The 24406-nt window shown below is 40.9% G+C and overlaps 1 protein-coding gene across 9 annotated transcripts in view; it reads left to right on the forward strand.

Moving 5' to 3' along the window:
• The window catches only part of MYT1L (myelin transcription factor 1 like), a 380619-nt gene that overhangs the window by 55582 nt on the left and 300631 nt on the right, over positions 1 to 24406 (forward strand). The window contains exon 1 of one of the 9 annotated variants that reach the window (XM_078852078.1): positions 20182 to 20281. The exons of the other annotated variants lie outside the window; for them this stretch is intronic. The gene's annotated coding sequence lies outside the window, so the exon portion shown is untranslated. Of the gene's footprint in view, positions 1 to 20181; positions 20282 to 24406 lie in introns of those variants that run through there. 9 annotated transcript variants of the gene reach the window in all.

Genomic DNA, 24406 nt, shown 5'->3' on the forward strand with positions numbered 1-24406 from the left:
CGAATAGGAGTGGGGAAGTTATGTTACTTCATTATTTGGCACTGATGCGACTGCTACTGGTATTCTGTGGACAGTTCTGGTGTCTACAATTCAAGAAAAATGTTGATCAATTCAAGAGGGTTCAGAGAAGATCCACAACAATGACTAAAGGATTTGAAAACATGCCTATAATGACGGATTCAAGAAGCTTCATATTTTTATCTTAAAAAAGAGAAGATTAAGGGGCAGTCTATAAGTACCTACACAGGGTACAAAAATTTGATGTTAGCCTCTTGGGATTAGCTGACAAATGGTATAACAAGATGCAATGGCTGGAAGCTGACACTAGACAAATTCAGACTGGAAATAAGGTCCACATTTTTAACAGTTAAGGTAATTAACCATTGGAATAACATAACAAGGGTTGTAGTGAATTTGCTGTCACTGACAAATTTTATATCAAGCTTTTCTAACAGATATGCTCTAGTTCAAACAGGAATTAATTCAGGGAACTCCTACAGCCTCAGTTATACAGGAAGTTAGACTAGATGATCACTGTTGTCCCTTCTGGCTTTGTAACCTATGGGAAAAAAAATCTATGAATTTATCTTGTGCTGCTTATAACTGAAGTGGAAAGAGACCAAAGGGTTAATCCTACACCACTGAGGTCAAAGGGAGTATTGATTCAATGAGTCCAGTATTGGGCCCCCGTTCTTTGGTGATACTGAATAGAAATTTCTCTATACTCAGTTGGATTAGTTGCAGATGTAAACAAATCTGAAACTATGCATAGGAAGTTGGGCTCTTTTTGGTTCTGTTTTTAACATATCATTGGCTTTGCAAACTGCATCCACATTTCACAACTATTCTATAATTTCGGGGAGTAAGTATATAATCTGCCTTGTTTGTATATGCAACATTGCCCTCTACTGGATGGAATAGGCCAGACTTGCTTATCTTTTGAGAGCCATTGGTCTCTTCTTCCTTGGCTTATCAGGTCTATTGCTCCCTTTACCATCCCATGTCATGGAGAGCTCCACTATTATTGAGGTAGCACCTAGGGACTTCAGTCTGGAATCAAGCCCTGTGACTTGACAGCTTCCTCCAAGTTAGGTGGGCTCATATTGGAAGATACCCAATCCCATTTCCCCCCACACGCATACACTTACAAATATGCTCTCTGCTTCACTGAACTCAGAGGGCTCTGCTGAAATGAATCTCTGTGTTTCTCTGCTGCCAGTCTTCCCCTATAGCTAGTCCGCCTCTAAGTGCAGTCTTGCTCCTATCTCCCATTTATTCTCAATTAGAGCTGGTTGAAAATTTTCTGATGAAACATTTTTTCTATCAGATAATGCCAACTAGTTGAAACTGAAACTATTTGTGAGAAAGGGTCAGGTTTGATGAATCTCTTGACTTGAAAAATATTTGAAACTGCCTCTTTTTCAACATTTTTTAAATGAAAATTTTTGGGTTTTTAGTTCAAAATTACTTTTAGTCCTGAAATTTTAGTTAATTCATACTAAGAATGAAGGCAAAAAAATAAGGTTGAAATTTAAAGGAGATATGTTGAAATTATTGAAACAAAACATCTTGATTGATCCAATCCATTTTTTTTAAACTATTATTGGTTTGTGAAATTTTTCAAGATTTCAACTTTTTGTCGCAGTTCAAGATGGGGAAAGTGTTTGAAACCTCAACAATTCTCACAAGACAGGAAAACCACTGCTTGTCCAGCTCTACTCTCCATCATGTAAACCTGTCATCTGAATAGTGCTTGAGCTAGGTGAGGCTACTGTTGGCATAGCTATATGGTACTTTGACTTTTGAGATGTTCAAACATTTATTTTCCTTTTCACATTATCTTATAATTTCCTGACTTTCTGGTGTGTGTTTGTTCTAACCTGTGTTCTTCTATTCTTCCTTTTAAATTGGAAATGGTTTCTCAGCCTTCACTTCAGCTTAACAAATTTTGATATGAATATTTTTGTATGTGTTGCCTCTGTTGGTTAAGTGAATGATGCTCTACTTGTTTAGCTCACCAATTCAAGTAGTAAGGGGATTAAAATATAAGGACTGCATTCAAACAATAAGGTAGGTGGATCTTGTAACTCTTTGAGACAATTCTCCTGTTAGAAGGGTGACTGTTAGAGAGAGAAAAGGAGGACTTGTGGCACCTTAGAGACTAACCAATTTATTAGAGCATAAGCTTTCGTGAGCTACAGCTCACTTCTTCAGATGCATATCGTGGAAACTGCAGCAGGCTTTATATATACACAGAGAATATGAAACAATACCTATTCCCACCCCACTGTCCTGCTGGTAATAGCTTATCTAAAGTGATTTCCAGCACAAATCCAGGTTTTCTCACCCTCCACCCCCCCACACAAATTCACTCTCCTGCTGGTGATAGCCCATCCAAAGTGATAACTCTTTACACAATGTGCATGACAATTAAGCTGGGCTATTTCCTGCATAAATCCAGGTTCTCACATCCCCCCCACCCCCATACACACACAAACTCACTCTCCTGCTGGTAACAGCTCATCCAAACTGACCACTCTTCAAGTTAAAATCCAAGTTAAACCAGAACATCTGGGGGGGGGGTAGGAAAAAACAAGAGGAAACAGGCTACCTTGCATAATGACTTAGCCACTCCAAGTCTCTATTTAAGCCTAAATTAATAGTATCCAATTTGCAAATGAATTCCAATTCAGCAGTTTCTCGCTGGAGTCTGGATTTGAAGTTTTTTTGTTTTAAGATAGCGACCTTCATGTCTGTGATCGCGTGACCAGAGAGATTGAAGTGTTCTCCGACTGGTTTATGAATGTTATAATTCTTGACATCTGATTTGTGTCCATTTATTCTTTTACGTAGAGACTGTCCAGTTTGACCAATGTACATGGCAGAGGGGCATTGCTGGCACATGATGGCATATATCACATTGGTGGATGTGCAGGTGAACGAGCCTCTGATAGTGTGGCTGATGTTATTAGGCCCTGTGATGGTGTCCCCTGAATAGATATGTGGGCACAGTTGGCAACGGGCTTTGTTGCAAGGATAAGTTCCTGGGTTAGTGGTTCTGTTGTGTGGTATGTGGTTGTTGGTGAGTATTTGCTTCAGGTTGCGGGGCTGTCTGTAGGCAAGGACTGGCCTGTCTCCCAAGATTTGTGAGAGTGTTGGGTCATCCTTTAGGATAGGTTGTAGATCCTTAATAATGCGTTGGAGGGGTTTTAGTTGGGGGCTGAAGGTGACGGCTAGTGGCGTTCTGTTATTTTCTTTGTTAGGCCTGTCCTGTAGTAGGTAACTTCTGGGAACTCTTCTGGCTCTATCAATCTGTTTCTTTACTTCTGCAGGTGGGTATTGTAGTTGTAAGAAAGCTTGACAGAGATCTTGTAGGTGTTTGTCTCTGTCTGAGGGGTTGGAGCAAATGCGGTTGTATCGCAGAGCTTGGCTGTAGACGATGGATCGTGTGGTGTGGTCAGGGTGAAAGCTGGAGGCATGCAGGTAGGAATAGCGGTCAGTAGGTTTCCGGTATAGGGTGGTGTTTATGTGACCATTGTTTATTAGCACTGTAGTGTCCAGGAAGTGGATCTCTTGTGTGGACTGGACCAGGCTGAGGTTGGTGGTGGGATGGAAATTGTTGAAATCATGGTGGAATTCCTCAAGGGCTTCTTTTCCATGGGTCCAGATGATGAAGATGTCATCAATATAGCGCAAGTAGAGTAGGGGCTTTAGGGGACGAGAGCTGAGGAAGCGTTGTTCTAAATCAGCCATAAAAATGTTGGCATACTGTGGGGCCATGCGGGTACCCATAGCAGTGCCGCTGATCTGAAGGTATACATTGTCCCCAAATGTGAAGTAGTTATGGGTAAGGACAAACTACTTCACATTTGGGGACAATGTATACCTTCAGATCAGCAGCACTGCTATGGGTACCCGCATGGCCCCACAGTATGCCAACATTTTTATGGCTGATTTAGAACAACGCTTCCTCAGCTCTCGTCCCCTAAAGCCCCTACTCTACTTGCGCTATATTGATGACATCTTCATCATCTGGACCCATGGAAAAGAAGCCCTTGAGGAATTCCACCATGATTTCAACAATTTCCATCCCACCACCAACCTCAGCCTGGTCCAGTCCACACAAGAGATCCACTTCCTGGACACTACAGTGCTAATAAACAATGGTCACATAAACACCACCCTATACCGGAAACCTACTGACCGCTATTCCTACCTGCATGCCTCCAGCTTTCACCCTGACCACACCACACGATCCATCGTCTACAGCCAAGCTCTGCGATACAACCGCATTTGCTCCAACCCCTCAGACAGAGACAAACACCTACAAGATCTCTGTCAAGCTTTCTTACAACTACAATACCCACCTGCAGAAGTAAAGAAACAGATTGATAGAGCCAGAAGAGTTCCCAGAAGTTACCTACTACAGGACAGGCCTAACAAAGAAAATAACAGAACGCCACTAGCCGTCACCTTCAGCCCCCAACTAAAACCCCTCCAACGCATTATTAAGGATCTACAACCTATCCTAAAGGATGACCCAACACTCTCACAAATCTTGGGAGACAGGCCAGTCCTTGCCTACAGACAGCCCCGCAACCTGAAGCAAATACTCACCAACAACCACATACCACACAACAGAACCACTAACCCAGGAACTTATCCTTGCAACAAAGCCCGTTGCCAACTGTGCCCACATATCTATTCAGGGGACACCATCACAGGGCCTAATAACATCAGCCACACTATCAGAGGCTCGTTCACCTGCACATCCACCAATGTGATATATGCCATCATGTGCCAGCAATGCCCCTCTGCCATGTACATTGGTCAAACTGGACAGTCTCTACGTAAAAGAATAAATGGACACAAATCAGATGTCAAGAATTATAACATTCATAAACCAGTCGGAGAACACTTCAATCTCTCTGGTCACGCGATCACAGACATGAAGGTCGCTATCTTAAAACAAAAAAACTTCAAATCCAGACTCCAGCGAGAAACTGCTGAATTGGAATTCATTTGCAAATTGGATACTATTAATTTAGGCTTAAATAGAGACTTGGAGTGGCTAAGTCATTATGCAAGGTAGCCTGTTTCCTCTTGTTTTTTCCTACCCCCCCCCCAGATGTTCTGGTTTAACTTGGATTTTAACTTGAAGAGTGGTCAGTTTGGATGAGCTGTTACCAGCAGGAGAGTGAGTTTGTGTGTGTATGGGGGTGGGGGGGATGTGAGAACCTGGATTTATGCAGGAAATAGCCCAGCTTAATTGTCATGCACATTGTGTAAAGAGTTATCACTTTGGATGGGCTATCACCAGCAGGAGAGTGAATTTGTGTGGGGGGGTGGAGGGTGAGAAAACCTGGATTTGTGCTGGAAATCACTTTAGATAAGCTATTACCAGCAGGACAGTGGGGTGGGAATAGGTATTGTTTCATATTCTCTGTGTATATATAAAGCCTGCTGCAGTTTCCACGATATGCATCTGAAGAAGTGAGCTGTAGCTCACGAAAGCTTATGCTCTAATAAATTGGTTAGTCTCTAAGGTGCCACAAGTCCTCCTTTTCTTTTTGCGAATACAGACTAACACGGCTGTTACTCTGAAACCTGTTAGAGAGAGAGAGAGTTAGTTAGAAATTCTGAGAAGCAAACCTCTCTGGATATGTCTACACTGCAATTAAACACCCACAGCTGTCCCATGCTAGCTGATTTGGGCTTGCGGGGCTTGGATTACAGGGCTGTTTACTTGTGGTGTAGATGTTCCAGGTTGGGTTGCAGCCTGAGCTCTGGGTTCCTCCCACCTCGCAGGGTCCTAGAATCTGGGCTCCTGGCTGAGCCGGGACATCTACATTGCAATTAAACAGCCATGCAGTCCAAGCCCCGGGAGCCCAAGTCAGCTGGCATAGGCCAGGTGCGGGTTTTTAGCTGCAGTTTGTCTTCTTATAAGTAACTATGGCTAATGTACCAAATCAGGATCTGAGAGAGATTCCCAATTCCTGAAGCAAATAGATATGCAGTTTGCTAAAAACCATGGTATCTGTGACAGGGTTACTAGATTTGTGCCAGAAAACACAGGCCTTTGCTCAGTCAGCTAAAGACGTAGATCCATTTATGCAGCAGGTAGTAAAATGGGTCCATTCTTAATCAGAAGAGGAGCCTACAATATGAGAACATAAGAAGATTTAACATATTACATATAATAAAGAACACATACATCTAATAAGCCCTGGTCTATGCTACAAACATATGTCGGTATAACTCTGTCAGTCAGGGGTATGGAAAATCCACATGTTGACAGTGCTATGTCGACAGGAGGGCTTCTCCCTTCAACATAGCTACTGCTCCCTCGGCCCGTGCCGCTTCCAGAAGCTCCCATTGGCCTAGAGTAGTGAACCGCAGCCACTAGGAGCCGCGATCAGCTGAACCTGTGGACACGGCAGGTAAACAAACCGGCCTGGCCCGCCAGGGGCTTTCCCTGCACAAGCGGCGGAACAAGTTTGGGAACCACTGCACTACAGAGATGAAGCTGCGCCATTACAGAGCTGTATGTGTAGACAAGCCCTAAGTCTGTATATTATATATGCCTGTTAATTTCTGCTTATGTCTGAGGGTTTTTGGTGTTGCTTTCATATATGTATATACGGCATTCACAGCTATATGTATTGTAAACTCAGTTACTGTGTAAGTACATATACAGATAGTAGCCAATTTGGCAAGGTACACAGCAATGCGTGCCCATATTTTCAAGAGCAGGACTAAGACCCAAGGCTGTTGAATAAACCAAACATACACATCTAAACTGAAATATATTTGAGGAATGTCTGTGTACTGTAAACACAATAAATATTTATGACACTTCATAGATACTTGAAGTTTAAAGCAGAGAAGAGAAATTTTAAGTACTTAAAGTAGCTCTTAAAGTTTTTTCATATTCACGCCAACTCTTTAATTTTCATCACTCTGCAGACTTGTAGGCTGACGTTGGTACTTCAGTTTGTCTGTTAAAACTGCTCTTCAAATAATTAAAATTCCAGATTTCTGTCCCATGGTTTTCAGTACATCAAAGAAAAATGTTTGCTAGCATTGAGACAGTTCAGTACATTCTTTAGTTCATGTTGGCATAATGAATTAAGAAGTGCTTCTAGATGGTGGTCTATACTGACTAATATATATTTAGTTAGGGCAAAATTCTACCTCCTTTACTCTGGATTCCAAAACTCTTTACTTGGTTGAGTTGCTCCTTACTACTAGGTGGTGTTAACTGTGCATAAGGTATCAGAATCTGGCCCTTGATAGTACCTTACTCAGTGACTAGTTCCACTGACTTTACTGGGATGAGGTATTATGCAATGTGTCACTTTTTCTTTCTCCTTTTTTTGGCTGAAAAATGGAGATTTGGGTCAACCAGGATGTTTCACGAATTCATGTCAAATTCACTGAATTGTTTCAATTAAAAACATCACCACCACCACCAGCACCACAGCAAAAAGACTAAGTTTAAAAAAAACAAAAAACCCCAACTTTTTACTCCAATTTTATTTTTAGAACAGTAAATAAATAAGGAAACCCTCTCAAACAAAAGGAAACATTTCCTTTGGGGGTTGAGTCAACCATTTTGGATGACCCAAAACAAACTTTCTTTTTTACTTTTTGGCTCACTGAGAAATTTGAAAAATGTTCATGTTGGGCTGACCTGAAATTATTATTATTATTTTTTTCCATTTTTGTTTTCGGAATGGCTGGCACACTGAAAGATCAGTTATTCACACAGCTCTACTGTTAACCCCCCCCCTGCCTGTCACCCAGGATATGGGAGTCCACACAGTGCAATAAGGGAGGCTTTTATATGTGTGCTTGAACCAGGGGTCACCACTGTGCCCCCCCCAAAGCCCCACTTTTGCTGTAGGTGCCTGAAGCTAAATCAGCCCTTTAATTTTTGTATTTTGTTTCATGAATCTGGGAGAAAACCCTGGCTACCAACATTAAAAAAACAAAACAAAGGCCAAAGACCTGCCTTCCTTCCTCCTTCGAAAATCACACTGAAACCACTGAGCATTTTGTCTGAGTAAGATTGCAGGATCAGGCCCAAGAAAAGACTCACGTTTAGCATTTATCTGGTGCATTTAATCTTCAAAAGACTTTGCAAACATTTACTAATTAATCCTCACCTCTTAGGAATTAGATAAATATTATATAATATATGTACATGCACAAAAGATGTAGTATTGATGTATTCTGAATTTCTCTTAGTAATCCAGACTTCCGATAATACCCTTGTGCATAATTTTCTCCCTTTGCTAATGTTACCCTGCATGCAGTATCTTTGATAGATTCTGGCATTCAGACTCTGGCTGTCTATTTATTTATTTATTTATTTATTTATACATCTATATTTGTTGTCCCAATGCCTCCTTTTTAATTGCACTCCCCTTCCCCCTGCAGAGAACTATTGCTGACAGCAATATCAGTTGGTGATGCTGGGCAGTGCTATTATAGCAGGATTCCCTACTGTGTAACTCTGGGTTTGAACCATTATCTAGGAACCTGGAATGCTGACTCTGTTGAAACAGACAGATATTTAGAGATATTTAATACCCTCCCTAGCTCTACAGAGGCAACTGTAGCCAGCAAAGGGGGTTATGATCATTGCTAGGGCAAAGCTCACTAAAGCAGGTCTAGAATCTGAAAAGCTAGGCTTTTGTTTTATTGTTAAAGTGGCCTTGCATACAGATTTTCTGAATGGATATTACAATACAACATGGTTTATCTCTGTGTCATGAGATAAAGAGAAGGGAACATTTGAAGGAGGCTGTGAGCTGGTGTGCTAATGTGACAGTGACCCCTCTGTCAGATGGAGTCCACTTGGTCTGGTCTGGCTGTCAGTCAGCTCCTCTGGCCAGAGTTCCTGTGGTAGTCCCGGTTTTGGGCTATAAAGAGTATTGGTCTCAGTCCTGCGGGGGTACGTGTCTCCTCTTGTACTTGGCAGAGTTAGCTGGTCCTGGTCCTCACGGGGTCTAAAACCCCTTTGGTTCATAAGTATCTGAGGGAGCAGTACAGGAACCAAAGCCCACGTATTCCACTGGGTTCCAGCTCAGGACCCTTAAACCAGGCAGGCAGAATCAAGCCTTCACACTTCCGCCTGCTGTAACCTGAGCTCCTTTCTACCTCTCTTGGTGCTGTGGGATTCTCCAGCCTGTAGATCCAGTCATCCTTCCTTGTTTTTTTTCCCTTGTGCAGCCTCTTACTGGCTTGTAGGCAGAACTTTCCTTCTCCAGCCTGCTTGGCCCTCTGCTTCTCAGCTCTTTTACCTCTCCCGCTGCTATGAGGTGGCCAGTCAAGCACTGGCTGGTGGTTCCTGCATTAACTCCTTGGTTGCTAGGCCAGCATGAGTGTCTGTACCCGGCATGACAGGGGGATTTAAGGAGGGGTTGATTCAAGGAGAGGAGGGGACAGGGACAGTAACATGAAGCAGCACAAGTTAAAAGGCAACTCCTAACTGAGAAATAGGATTTAGACATTTTAGATATAATATGCATAAGCAAGAAAAAATGTGCTTTGTGAAGAACATAAAGTTGTTTACGGACATCATGGGCTATGTGTTCAGCTCTGGCAGTTACTCTTGGTCTAATGCTTTTGTGCAAGCAAGAGTTATGTTACTAAGGTGAAACAAACATGGCAAAATCTTCAGCACATGTTTGCACACGCTAAGTACAGACGCAAATATAAGCACATGCGTTTCTGCAAATGTACAAGGTAGAGGTCAGGTTTCAAATGTATCCCCAAGTATTTATCACCTAATGAGAGAGTAGATTCATAGTAGTTAAGCATGAAAATGATCTAACGGATCACTGAGGTTTTTTTCCCTGGAAGGTAAATCTCCATCTTCCGGTTGTGCTACCTATTGAGCTCATACATGTATATCTAACTATAATGAAATCTCAGAAGCTTATCTTGAGTTTTTGGCATTTATTAACCATTCAGCACAATAAAGGGAGATGCTAGAAGAGACTAACTAAAACAGATGGTTTTTGCATCCGTGTTGGGGTGTTTTTTTCTGTGTGCATCAAAGTGAGCTTCCCATTTCACAACTGAATTTTTTTTTCAACAGAGAGACAGACAGGAAAAGAAACTTTTTGATTTCTGTAAAGATTCTAATCTGTCACTGCTGGTACATCCCTTCTGATACTCCGTGACAGTAAATATACCACATTTCCGTCATCATGCCACTTCAGTGCCCTAGTCTTTCAACTGCACCATTCTCTCTAAAGCAGTGGTGCCCAAACTTTTCCTGTCACGCTGCCCCTTGCCAGTAATGGAATCCGTCTGTGTCCCCCCCCCCCCCCGCCCCAACCCATTACTGCACTGTTGGCTCAGCAGAGGAGCTTAGGCAGAAGGCAGTGCTGGGGGTTGAACTAGGGGTGAGGGAGGAGCTGGCCTGGGGGTGGAGAGGGAATGAGGCAGAGCTGGGCTGGAGAGCAAGGGGTGGAGTGGAGCTCTGGCTGGGGCTGGAGCAGGGGGTGGAATGGAGCTGTGGCTGGGGCCAGAGCTGGGTTGGGGGCAGAGCTGACCTGGGTGGTGATTGCTCCTCGACCCCTGGCCTGGGCCTCACCCATATGCCCCCCAGAACATTTGGGGACCACTGCCCTAACTCTAATAGTAAGAGCAAGTGTATCTTGGAATAGCTACATTGAAGATATAGGTTGGCACATCACACCTACCAATCACATTTCCCCCTTTTTCCTGTGCAATTGTCTACTCTACCACTGGCCTGTTACTTCACTTGGTTCCATTATTTCAGAATTTCAGGTTCAAAGCTTGCCCCCTGTAAATTAGCCTGTCTACTACTCTTTACAGATTACAGAACTTTTTTGTTCCTATAAACTTGCCAGTAGCATCTATAAAACATGTCCCCCTTTTTAAATATTATTTTTTGTAAATCAAAGAAAATATATATGAATAAAATATGAATCAAAAATGAAATAAAAATAATTGCCTTAAGAAATAAGGAAGTACAGCTGTCCCTCACAAGCAGTGTAAAATGCGATTTAAGAAATCTTGAAGTGGTGTCTCTAAATAATTTAATCTATAATATGGAAAACATTTTTAATCCACCAAGGTTGAAATAGTTATACAGCTATGAGAGTATCCCCTGAGGGGAAAGAGTGGAAATGTCTAGGAAATTAATAAATCCTGTCAATTTTCTTGAAAATGTTGTTTCCAAATGTTAATGCCTATGAAAGGTCCTAGATGGGCAGCACCACACATGTAAATTCTCGTATATCTGCAGAATGGGTACATCAAGAAGAAAGGTAGGTAAGATTTTCCACACTGCCCTTTGGATACAAATCCACCCTGACATGGGAGGTCTGTCCACAGGGCTAGGTTGCTAGTGAATGCATTGACTGTTTGCAAATAAAGATTTTTAAAAGTGACTCAGTATGAGTCAGTAAATTCAATGACAATAACAATGGCAAAATAACTTAGCAAAATATTTCCCACACCATTTGATACTTTACAGTGGGCTACATCAATCCCAGACCTTGTGAGTGTTCACCAGAGGAGGGAAAGGAGCAACGATCTCTCTTGCAAGTGCCAAGGGAACAACTTCAGTTCTCACACTCAGGAGAGCACAGGACTTCTCTGTCATCACTACCAAGGGTACAAGGCATCCCAAAGAAGGGAGGCAGGCTGGGAAAGAGGCAGTGCCATGCCCATTCTGTCACTCACCCTCAGCGGGGGCAGCTTTCAAAAGGATGGTGCTGATCATGCACTCCCCCTGCATGCTAGAGGACCTTGCGAGGGATTTTTGCTTGCTGATGCAAAATCTCTCACGGAATTCCTCCGCTGCTTGCAGGCTATAGTACAAAGCACAAAATGTGGTCTAATGTATAACATGGATTTTATGGGAGCAAACACTAGGATATGAACACTTATTACCTTAAGCAGGAGTTGCACCGATCTAAAATTGGTTAGAAATATTATTTTCCTGTCTGGAATATCTGAGTACTTTCAACACATACATTGGATGTAGAGGACACAATTTGGGCTGCCTGTAAACACGAAAGTCATTCCATGAAGTCAATAGGAATTGTGGCCCCTTCTGATGGGTCAGAATTTGGTTGGATGTGTCTGAAAGTTTTGTCAGCTTTAAAAAGTTAGAGTTTCAGTATAAAATGGCAACACTGTAGTTGGCCTGTCTGTGGAAGCCAGTGCTAACAGGAGTGCAAATTAGTGCCATTTGTGATGGATGTTTTTAGTGATGTGTGCACAGCACTTTGCTGGGAACCAGACTGAGACTACCAAATCATTTTCCTTTCAGTAGGCCATTGAACAGTCATCAGATGCTAACAACATTTGATCGTTAGCGACCTGGTCTATGTTTGAATCAGTGACCTGGAGGAGATAGGCCTATTATTAATCCCCTGGGATGATCGTTCTCTGCAATTATAGTAAATTTTCAATTGTGATACATTGAGAAAATTCATTGTTGCATGGCCATCAAACGCATACTTCCACTTACATAATGGCATATAATGATAGTGTCCTAGGTGTAATATGAAGCATCTACAAAGTTATACTAGCTGCCAAGAGTTCTTTTCTTAATACTTCTACTTCACTGGTTTCTATGTACACAGAAATACACACACCAATATCCTCTGCTAGATAGAATGAGACCTGCTCAAAAGTTACCAATTTTGTAACTGTCTCACCCTCTAGTGGCTTGTCTGAAAACAGAATGTGAGCCATACTTAAAGAGAGAGCTGTTTTTGGAGTAGTAAATTTGGACTTTTTGTTCCTTGTGTGTTTAGCTGGCAGCTGTGGTGTCTGTATGTCACATTGGTGCTTGAGTGATCTGAGCTCCTGTGAACCCCAGACGTTCTTCATTGCCCTTGATGGGGTGGGGAGGAGTATGTAGTATGCTGTCCATTGGGCAGGTTGCCAATTTCTACAACATATCATCTGTCCTGCTCAAAAGTTTATACATTTAAGCGTTGGAAAGGAGCAGGTTTACTATTATTGAGCCCATCAGAGATTGTCCTGGACAGGCCTGAGTTTTTGAATTAGGGCCATTAATTTTATTCCCCTGCAGCAAGTACAGTTATGATTAAGTGGCAACTGTATTGTCAATATAAAGTTGTGCCCAGGATTGCTAGACACTGTCTTATGTTTCTTTACTTCACTCAAGCTATGTTTTTTGTCACACTGATAAAAAGATGCTCTGCTTAATAAGAGGCACTTCAGGTCTTACAAGGTAGCTGGGGACCTCAGAATAGCAACATGCAGGCAAAGGTAAGAAATCACATGTGCATTAAGCACTGACCCTTCAGCATCCCAGGCTCACTTTGGCATGCCCATGAAAATGTGTTCGAGTTTTTTTTCACCTACAATGAATTGCAGGAGTAATATTTAATAACTAACTGATGGTAGATAAAAATCAGGTAGCTAATATGCATGTAACTACTGACCTTTGCAGATAGAGTCCCATTTTGTGCAGCGGTAATTTTTGCTTGAAATGGAGAGGCTGTGCTGCAGCTGGCCTTAAAATATGTCCCTAGTGGCATAGGCAAAATTAGGGGTGGTATGATATAATTGAATGATTTTTATCCCATTGTTCACTCATGCATCTATTAGTGAGGTATTGTTTTCCTTTCAATGTTGTTAGAGTTGATTAGGTGAACACATCTAGTAAGTCAGACCTCACATTTAAAGAGCATTGCCAAATTTTCTGGAGACCCCCCCCCCCAGATTTTGGCAGAAACTAACCTGAACCAAAGATCAGCAGATTCTCATAAGAACACCCAAATGTCACAATGCCACTTTCCTAGGAAATATGGTAGGTGAATAGATTTTTACACTCCCCTTCTACACTTTTGATCAATCAAGGCCATGTTTATTCTCTTTCTTTTCCTGCAATTAGCTCTAGAGATATTTAAGCAAGTAATCATCTAAACCTCTGAGTTCAGAAAAGGGAAAAAGATCCTGTAAGATTTTAAAATTAGGAACTGTATTCATATCAAGATCCTCACAAGTATTTCCATGCCCTCTGTTTTCACCCTGTCTTCCCCACCCGCCTTTCCACATCTCCTCCCCAGATAACACTGGGACAGTCGTTTGCACTAATCAGATAAGCAGACAAGAGTTTCAAGTTTTCTGAAGGGAATTGTTCATAAAAGCCAGATTTTTGCTCTACTTCTATTGGGATTTACTGTCAGGAAGCAGTAGGGAAATGCTCATTAAAATGAAAAACTAGTTGTAGTAATTTAAAGCATATGCAAGAATTGCTGTGTATTGCAGAAGATAATGATGTTTGAAATATTAGCGTTAAAGCACTTGAGTCCTCACTATACTGTTGTCTCCCAAGTGTTGAGCTATGGCTGGAAAGAGGGTCTTGTGTAGCAGACACAAAAGAAATTATGTTCCTTTTAATTTGTTTTAGATAGATCTCTATCTTCTGAGAGCATTTTGGATATAACTAGCACAGATTAGGCTATGAAATGATTTACCATGTGTTTTGCTAATGCAGATCCTAACAGCTGTGAATAAAATGTGAATTTTCAAAAGCTGTAAATGGAACTGGAAAAAAAGCAGGGGCGGAAATGTGTCTCCTTCCAGAAAGAAATCCTGTTTAGAATATGGGAACTGGTCTCTGGTTTAGGAAAATTAGGGCACTAAAGGTGAGACAGCTGGCTTGTTACTAATAATAGTTGTGTTGTAACCAGAGCTTCCTTGATTCATTCAGGAATTTTCAGAAGCTGTGATGACATATTGTATCTATTTGCATCACAAATTCAATTTCAATATTCATACAAATAGAGCGATTACTCTGTCTCTGAAGAACTTGATTTGTCTTCCTGTCTGCGTGCAGCAAAAAGCATTCACAGCTTAGCTTTCGGGATGCTGCACTGGAAGATTTTAATCGTTGATAAAGGAAGCACTCATTATGGAAAATGTGAAAGTGACTAGAATGGTTGTGGGCACAAAATTTCCTATTTGAGGTTGGAGCTCATTAGAAACGTTGTCCTTTAAGAGGTGACTGTAGCAGTAGGGTGTGTGGGGTGATTTTGATTGACAGGATTCACTCACCCCAGTTAATCAAACTATATCAGTCAGGCGAAGAGGAAGAGAAGAAAGGCAAAGTAGCAAGTCACTGGTGTGGGTCACTGGCTCTGGGATGCAGAGCTACACTGGCAGCTTTGGTGCAGAGGTGACACAAGATAAGTGGCAAGTTCAGGAGGTGGGGGATCTTGCAGGAGAAAGGGAGGCCTGCAGCAGCAGCAGAGTCAGACACCTTAGAGAAAAAAGAGGGGGCCTGAATCAGACAAATGTGCCTGAAGAGGAGGGAGGCGGAGGGGGGGAGAGAGAGACATACACAGAGGCTCTGGAGGAGAGACAGTTCATTGAAAAGGGAGACACAGAGGGCAAGGGCCTGAAGGAGAAAGAAAGGGGGTGGGAAGGACAGCAGCAGAGAGGAAGGGGGAGGTGTGCTTGTTACTGAGCAAGAAGACAGAAGGTTCATCAGAACCAAAAGGAATGATAGAGCCAGAGACATTTTATCTGATGATGCCTCAGATTTAAATTCATTTATTAATTTTTGGGGGGAGGGGAGTTCCCACATTCTACAATTCTCCTTAAGCAGCATTTTAGGAGCTCTCATGTATTTGCAAAACCTCAGGACCATTTTTTTTAAAATATCCATTGAATGTTTGTCAGCACAGATTCCCACACTCTGTGCTATCCTAGTACCTGATGTGGTTAAGTTCAGTAAGATCTTGTAGCTCTAGAGTCTGGTTTTATCCACTATAATGTTTTGTAACTTGTATTTATTTTTATTCGTGCGAATGCTTATATTTTCAACATGCTGTATGCTAGCTCAATATTATTACTGTAACCTCTGTCCTCCTCCTTCTCCCACCCTCTTTTTGTTGTGGTATTATCCCCTTTACCACATAGGACCAGATGCTCCAAAGAGTTTAGCATCCAGGGCCATTTCATTTCAGCCCCTAAATGAAATGATCATTGATGCCTGTGTTCTTTTGAACCTTTGGCTCATCATGTCTACATTAGATTGTAAGAGCTTAGAGGTCAGGATCTTGTTGTGACATTCCCATCTGATGTTGTCTGGACCGGTGATCTGCTAGGTCATTCCAATCCCTGACTCTGGGAGCCAGCCTTACCCTGCTCTGCTGTGAGAACCCCTGCTCCTGAGCTGTTCACGCACAGCCTCTGGCCTGTAAGCTGCTCCTTGGATTCTGCAACCAAATTACACTAGTCAATATCTCCGGTTGCAGACACAACCCTAGGAACCTCTGTCCAGTTATGCTGGATGCTGCAAGCTTTTATGAGTTCATCAGTTTAACAAAGAAATGGATATGTATCAGGCTTGTTATCCCAAGGGTAGTTTCTGACACGCTTCAAACCAAATGCACTGCTTCAGGTAGAATAAACAAACAAATCTATTAACTACAAAGATAGATTTTAAGTGATTATAAGCTAAAGCATAACAAGTCAGATTTGGTCAAATGAAATAAAAGCAAAATTCATTCTAAGCTGTGTGACTGCTTGGTGACTTACTTTGTTCAGTGGTGTTCTGAAACCACTTAAATCTTACTTTTTATACTTAATAAAATCACTAAAAAGAAAAGGAGGACTTGTGGCACCTTAGTCTCTAAGGTGCCACAAGTCCTCCTTTTCTTTTTGCAGATACAGACTAACATGGCTGCTACTCTGAAATAAAATCACTGTTGTTTATTAATAAACCCAGAGTAAGTGATTAATACCTTGGGGAACAAACAGCTGTGCATATCTCTCTGTCACTGTTATAGAGGGTGGACAATTTATGAATTTACCCTGTATAAGCTTTATGAATTTATAGGAGTAAAATGGATTTATTTGGGGTTTGTATCCCACTGGGAACTGGGTGTCTGGGTGCTGGAGACAGGTAACCTGCTGAGCTGTTCAGTTAAGTCTGCAACTTTGGGGGTGTGGACCAGTCTGTGTTGCAACAGGCTAGAGTGTCTGGCTCAACAAGACAGGGTTCTGGAATTCCCAAGCTGTCAGGGAAAACGGGCTCAGAGGTAATTTCAGCACCATCAGGTGACAGTCCCAAGGAGATCTCTGTGACCGAACCTGTCACAAGCTGATCTTAACACTTTCAGTGCCCTTACAAACTTAGATGCTTCTCACCACAGGCTGGCTGGTTGCTCTTCAGCCAGGCTCTCCCCTTTGATCAGTGCTTCAGTTGCTTGGTGTGGTGTCTGTAGAGGTAGGTGGAAGAGAGAGGAAGAGCATGGCAAAGTCTCTCCCTTTTATCACATTCTTTCTTCCCTCCAGGCTTTGCCCTCCCCTCCCCTCCCCACCCCCCGCTTTAGAGTCAGGTGAACATTACCTCATCCCAGTCCCAAACTGACCAAAGGAAGGGGAGTGACTCACTTGAGAGTCCAACAGATCCTTTGTTGTTGCCTAGGCCAGTTTCCTTTGTTCCTGTGAGGCTGGGCTGAGTTTATCCCATAAATGCCCTGATGAGGTGTAAACTGCCTCTCTGCTCTTGGAGAGTTTTTTCCTGGGCTTGCTTTAAGCCATGAGGACACATTTTCAGCCTCATAACTATATACATGAAACCTATAACACTATAACATTTCTATAACGATTACTATAATATCACTATAACAACAATGCTCAGTGCATCATAAGCCTTCCGAAGACAGCCGACATGACAAACTTTGCATTAGATATAATCATATTATAAGGATGAACATGGGGGTGCTGGTTGTTCCCCTGAGGTACAGAACGTCACAACTGTCATCTTAATTGTTTTATGAGGACCCTAGCTAACTTCTGAGTGCTGTTTAAAGGTAGCAACACTTAAAATTTTTCCTGTGTGTAACTTGGAAAACAGAACAGCCAGATCTTGTGACACCACTGCTGTTTCTAGGTTTTGCTGTTGCTAAATTCAAAGCAGACTTTGCTACTTGCTACAAAAATATTGAGACTCCCTTATTTTTCAAGCAATTGAAATACCATAGATAATTTTAAGGCCTGGCTTGACAAAGCCCTGGCTGGGATGATTTAGTTGGGGTTGGTCCTGCTTTGAGCAGGGGGTTGGACTAGATGACCTCCTGAGGTCTCTTCCAACCGTAATCTTCAATGATTCTATGATTGTATGAATAGTCATGTGCTTGGGCTCCTGATAAGCATTCATTAACGTAGTGAAAATTTTGCTTACACATTGCCAGAAGACTGTACCTAGGTCACTTAACCTGCTTGACTACACTGATAACTTAAGCCAAATTTTCAAAATGGCCTCAGCAATGCCTCTAACCTTTCACCTGCAATCGTTTGCTCAAGATGTTGAGTCCGATAGTATATATTTGTAGTGCACCCAGTTCTCTCACTGCACTCAACAAGCATTAAGGCAATGAGAGTAGAGGTACTCCATCATCTTCAGACTAGCTGATGGTAAGCCTTAAGAAGAGTTAGGCAGTTTACTGTACCTAAGGGTTTGATTTAGGGCTGTCAAATTATTTGAAAAAAAAATCACAATTAAAAAAATATTAAATTAAAAAAAGTCATAATCGCAGTTTTAGTTGCACTGTTAAACAATAATAGAATGCCAATTTAAATGACAACATGGAATACAAAATGCACAGTGCTCACTTCATATTATTTTTACATATTTTATTTTATTACAAATATTTGCACTGTAGAAAGATAAACAAAAGAGTATTTTTCAATTCACCTCATACAAGCACTGTAGTGCAATCTCTTTATCATGAAGTGCAACTTACAAATGTAGAATTTTTTTTTACATACCTGCACTCAAAACCAAAACAATGTAAAACTTTAGAGCCTACAAGTCCACTCAGTCCTACTTCTTGTTCAGCCAATCACTAAGACAAACAAGTTTGTTTACATATACGGGACATGATGCTGCCCACTTATTTACAATGTCACCTGAAAGTGAGAACAGGCGCTCATATGGCACTGTTGTAATATTAAATGAGCACTGTACGCTTTGTATTTTGTGCTGTAATTGAAATCAACGTATTAGAAGATGTAGGAAAAAAGATCCAAAATATTTATAATAAATTTAAATTCTATTATTGTTTAATAGTGTGAATAAAACTGCAATTAATCATGACTTTTTTTTTAATCTAGTTAATTTGTTTTGCATTAATCACTTGAGTTAACTGCGATTAATTGACAACCCTAGTTTGGTTGGATCCACTCCATGCAGGGATAGTGGAATGCCAGCCCTGTTGAAGCCATTTACAATAAACCACATGACTTGAACAGAGGAACATTAGAAGTTTCTACATTTTAAAGTACCCTGGAATTTTAAATGTAGGCCCAAATATTTTATGAGACAAAACAGATCTCTAAAACAAAGACAAAATATCTCCTTGTCTTTTTGAGGAAATTACTCCAAATGTAATAAGAATTAAATGTGATTTTCGAATTTAACAAGTGAGTTTAAAAAATAAAAAGGGATTTCTTACTTGCAACTACTGTACAAGCCTAAAAAATTTTGGAAGCTCTAAACAGGATCATTTTGTCAGGGAGATGGGGGGGGGGAATGGGACACCCTTAATTACAGTGAAATACTGGGAGAATTTTCAGGAAAGAGACACTGAGGGAAAATGATGCACCTTTTGCTTAAAAAAAAAAAAGAAAAAATGTAAGAGACTGGCCTTCCTAAAAGGGCATGGTTGGCATGTGCATATGAGATGTATTCTCTAGGGCTGGATCGGTCAGTGATACTCTTTGACCATGAATGATTCACTCTCATTTGGTCCTTCCTTCTTGTTTCCCACAGTACCCTGCCAATGCCTGCTTCTCTCTCAGGGTTCCATCTCTCTGTTTGCTTATGGTTACAGTGCGAGAATATATTCTGGGCCTCTGTTAGTGCGTATGAGAATAATATTAAATTAAAAAAAGGAGCCTAAACTCAGCCTCTTTGAGACAGGGGGACTAGCACTTGAATAATATGAATGGGTAGGTTGAAAGGTACCTACGGTCATGTCTTGTCGTTTGTAGGGCTGCTGTTAGATTGCGTGATTTCTCAGGACATCTCGTATCAGCTTGCATTAACGCAGGCTCCGTTATGCATGTGGATGAGGTGACTGCATGATAACACCACAAGTAATGCAGATCACGACTGTATGTTCACAGGATATCACCTCTTCTTCCTGTAAGAATACGTACACACAGAGCGCTCAAGAGGGATTTACACAGGAACTTTTTCTCAAGCACATAACAATATACAAATATCTCAGGATCAAAGGTAAGTCAAAGAAAAATGGTATTGAGTAGAATAAGTCAGCTCAGCTTGCAGTCTAACTCTATGACAGACCCACAGGCAACTTCAGAGCTGTCAGCTTCACTGCCTATGGAGCCCAACAAGGAGCCAGATGCAGCTGCTGGAAGAATATTTTTCACCGCTTGGCATCTGGGTTCTGTGATGGCCTTGTGTGTCATGTGTCCGAGCAGGGCTCTTACTCTGTTGCGGAAGATGAACACAAAGGAAATTAGGATTTTCCTGTATTAATAGTGATCAAAATTCATTTGCCAATTTATTTTTAAAGTCAGGTTCTACCTGCCAATATTAAACAGCTAAAATATTGTAAGAAAAACAAACCAGCAGCTTTGCTTCAGTAAGAACACACCTTTAAATAGTGTTTGTTTTTGGATTCTCACAGTCGGTGATTTTCTGAGCAAAGTGAGATTCTGTGTGTGTGAGGGGTTAGCACAACATGTAGGAAATTACACGGATGATATCTTTGTATGCATCCGTGCATAGCTGCAGTCTAGGCATAAAGTTTATTCACTCGCCTTCTACCATGATGATTGATGTTACTGGTGCTAATAAAAAATACACCTAAATGCTCTTTCACTTGGCCATTAAATCCCTGAGCATCACACTTAAAATGTACCCCTGCAATGCTTAGGTAGTTGATAAACTGAAATACTGTGATGCTATTATAACTAGAAATTGAGGTGATGTAATTCTTCTTTAACGCCCCGTTTCTTTCAAATCACAAAATTAACTAACATAAATAAACAAATTCCAGTTTTTAATTTCACAGTTTTTCTCAATCTTCCATACACTGGGAATATCTTAGTGGTTTTCCAACAATCAGAAAACTACTGATCGATCATTACTTACATGAGATGCTGAACTAGAGTTACTAAGCCCTATTGACTAGTTAGCCTGAAATTAATACTACATTGTAATGGGAAAACAAAGAAAAATGTATCTGGTTTTTGAGTATCATCTCAGGCAAAGTAAAAATAATGGCTAGACTCGGTATGGTGACAGGTTGTTTGCTTGGTTGGTTGTTTGATTTTTAGCTCAGAAAGACACTAATTTATGGGGCTACATTTTTTAAAAAAACCATGGCCTCTAATTTGAGGAGAAATCCTGAAATCCATATTCTGACCCAATTTCCTTTGAAGTTAGTGTAATCCAGGGCCTGAGTAAAGATGACTGGGCTTAACCTTTGTGCATACAGTCATTTGCAGGTGCAACAGAACACTATGGTGGACAGCCATTACTCAGGCTTATGAGCACTTATTCACATGAGTAGCCCACTTCAAATCAATAGGACTACTCAGGTTGAGAATGTGCTCACCAACAACAGGTGAAATGCCCTTCTGAGCAGAGGGCTAGCAGAAGACCAATGCCTCACTTAAGTCCCACATAAGCCTTTAAATTGCACATGTGAATGCTGTTTAGACAAGAAAACCTGTAATTTGAGCAAGAAAATTTGTCACTTATAATCAAAAATTACCATGTGTGTGCAGAATAGCTTCCTCAGACGGAGAGGGTCCTTTGAAGAAATTGCCCATCTAATCCCATTTGTTTCCAGAAGCTGGCTTCATAAATTTGATTTATTTTCTATGAAAATAAGGTATGATTACTTTATTTTGCTGACTCCTGAGTGATTGGAGAAGCACTTACCACATTTCAAAAGGAATTAATACACTACTTCAATAGTTTTTTCTAATTCAGTTTTTTTAAGTCTTTAAACATGGACAACCTTCAAAATGTAAAGTATCAGCTCTTTACTCTAAAATAGCTACAGAGGAGGAGAAAAAAAATCAGTGGCTAAAGTGGCACTGGCAAGATATATTTCATAATGTTTCTCCTTATTTATGAACACATCAGAAATTGAGAGCTGTGTTCATTCTGAAAGGTTTTTCAGATGCTGGTTTCCTTTGGTAGGTTTGCTATAATTTCTGGATAATCCACACTGTTCTGTGGATTTATATATTTAAGGATTGTTGGATTGGGAGGTAAATAGGGAAGAGAACTAAAACATTTGTTTGGGGGCTGTGGGGGAGGGAGGAATGTAATGAAATAATTACATGAATTTTACAAACGAGTAGAAAACAGGTCTGGAAACAGAGATCCTGGGTGGAATCCTCGCTCCACTGAAATAAGTCTAGTTCAGTTCCCTGTCTGGAGCTAGTTTTTCATGTAGGTTAGTGCTACAGATATTTGATCTTGTATATGTCCCGATTCAACTCCCATGGCAACCTTTCCACTGACTTTAATGGGAATCGGATCAGGCCCATAGAGACTGTCCCTTCTTTACCTCCCTGGGCAGATCATTCCATCACCAAATAAATAAAATTATGGGTCAAGACAACTTTGAGAGGGTTCCCTGTAACAGTAGCTAGTGGAATCAGTGAATATTAACCCCTGTCAGGGGACCTTTTGTAACCCTGCCCCATATGAAATGATTGGAGCCAGGAAATGAAGTTCAGTCTCTTATCAGTACTCTTGTGTATCACACTGATACTAAATAATGTCAAAAGTAAATTAAATCTTTCCCAAAAATGGAGTAAATGAAGCCACCTGAATCCCTCGCTCTGGAAGGGAACTTGGCAGAGAATTGGAGACAGCAGTTTCAGTGCTTACAGATTTTTCTGGTAGCAAATGGCATTGCAGGGAAATCATAGATGGTTATCCTCTCCCCGGCTACCTGTGACAGTCATGTGTGTTACACTATCATTGTATCTGTTTAAATAATTGTGGAATTCTGATGTTCATGGAAGGATCTCCCAAATCTTTCTAAGCACTTCTCTTGCTATTGAAAAATATAGGAGTGTGTTTTAAGAGAGGGAGGTAAAATCATGGTCATGGGGATGGTTGGTATATGTTAATCTCACTCTGTGTGTGTGTGTGTGTGTGTGTGTGTGTGTGTAAAATGAAATAAAAATATTAAAGAAAACATTGAGATTAGAGATTCCCCTGAATGTTAAGAAGGGGACCCATCTCAGGTAAAAGAGAACATTTGATACTTGAACTTTTACCTGCCCTCGAGAGAGCCACTGTGTATTTGAGATTTTTTCCCAGAGGTTTCATCTCTGAAAGTCCCTGCTATAGGGACTGATGTTACAACATCAAAGATGCTGGCTAGCTGGCTCTGACACATCATTCCCAGCAGGTAACCCCATCCAGGGTTTGTAGTTTGGAGAATGATGTCATATCACAGTGGGTTAGCAGTAAGTAGGGCCCAGTGAATTATTTTAGGCAGTTTGCTTGCTCAAAAACGCAGTTTAGGGTTGACCAAAACTATTCATGAACTCAAGTCGAATTCAGCAAATAGATTTAGCCAACAAACAAACAAAAATATTGAGAGAAAATTTTGAGGAAAAAAATGAACGGATTTTATTTTGACTTTTTCCAAGGGAAACATTTTTGTCTTTTAGTTTTGAAATGACATTTCATTTTTAAATTTAGCTACATTAAAAAAATTACCCCCCAGAAAATAACAGAAAATGGGGGAAAAAAACAAAAACAAAACCCCAAAACTTTGTGTCAACCACTGAACTGAAAAATCAATTATTCACTCAACTCTAATTAGTAGGTCATTAGTTATTACCTCAGAATCAGCTAGAAGAAGCAACCACTTGAATAGATTATTAACATTTGGAGGGTAGAGGGGAAATGGCAACATTTCACCTGGAATTTCTCATATGTCTGTGGTCACAATTGGTAATGATTGAAGACCTTGTTTAATGCACTGATAAGTCTTAACTTAAAAAAAAAAAAAGAAATACTACACTCTTCACCATGATTTCAAAGGTTAAAACAGCTCAAATTCCCTCTTTTTAAAAAGAAGTTTAGTTGTACATATGCCTTGGCTCTGAATAACCATTTGTCTGCTGAGCATTTTATATATATATACACAACAGATGAAATCTCAGGGAAAAACTTCCTAACTGTAAAAACAGTAGGACAATGGAACAGACTGCCTCGGGAGGTTGTGGAAGCTCCTTCACTTGAGGTTTTCAAAAGGAGGCGGGATAACCATCTGTCTTGGATGGTTTAGAAACAACAAATCGTGGGTCTAGGTGATGCCAATTTGAGTGGAGGGTTGCCATGTAATGAATTCTCCCC

The sequence above is a fragment of the Lepidochelys kempii genome, chromosome 3, assembly GCF_965140285.1.
Source record: "Lepidochelys kempii isolate rLepKem1 chromosome 3, rLepKem1.hap1, whole genome shotgun sequence".
NCBI lineage: Eukaryota > Metazoa > Chordata > Testudines > Cheloniidae > Lepidochelys > Lepidochelys kempii.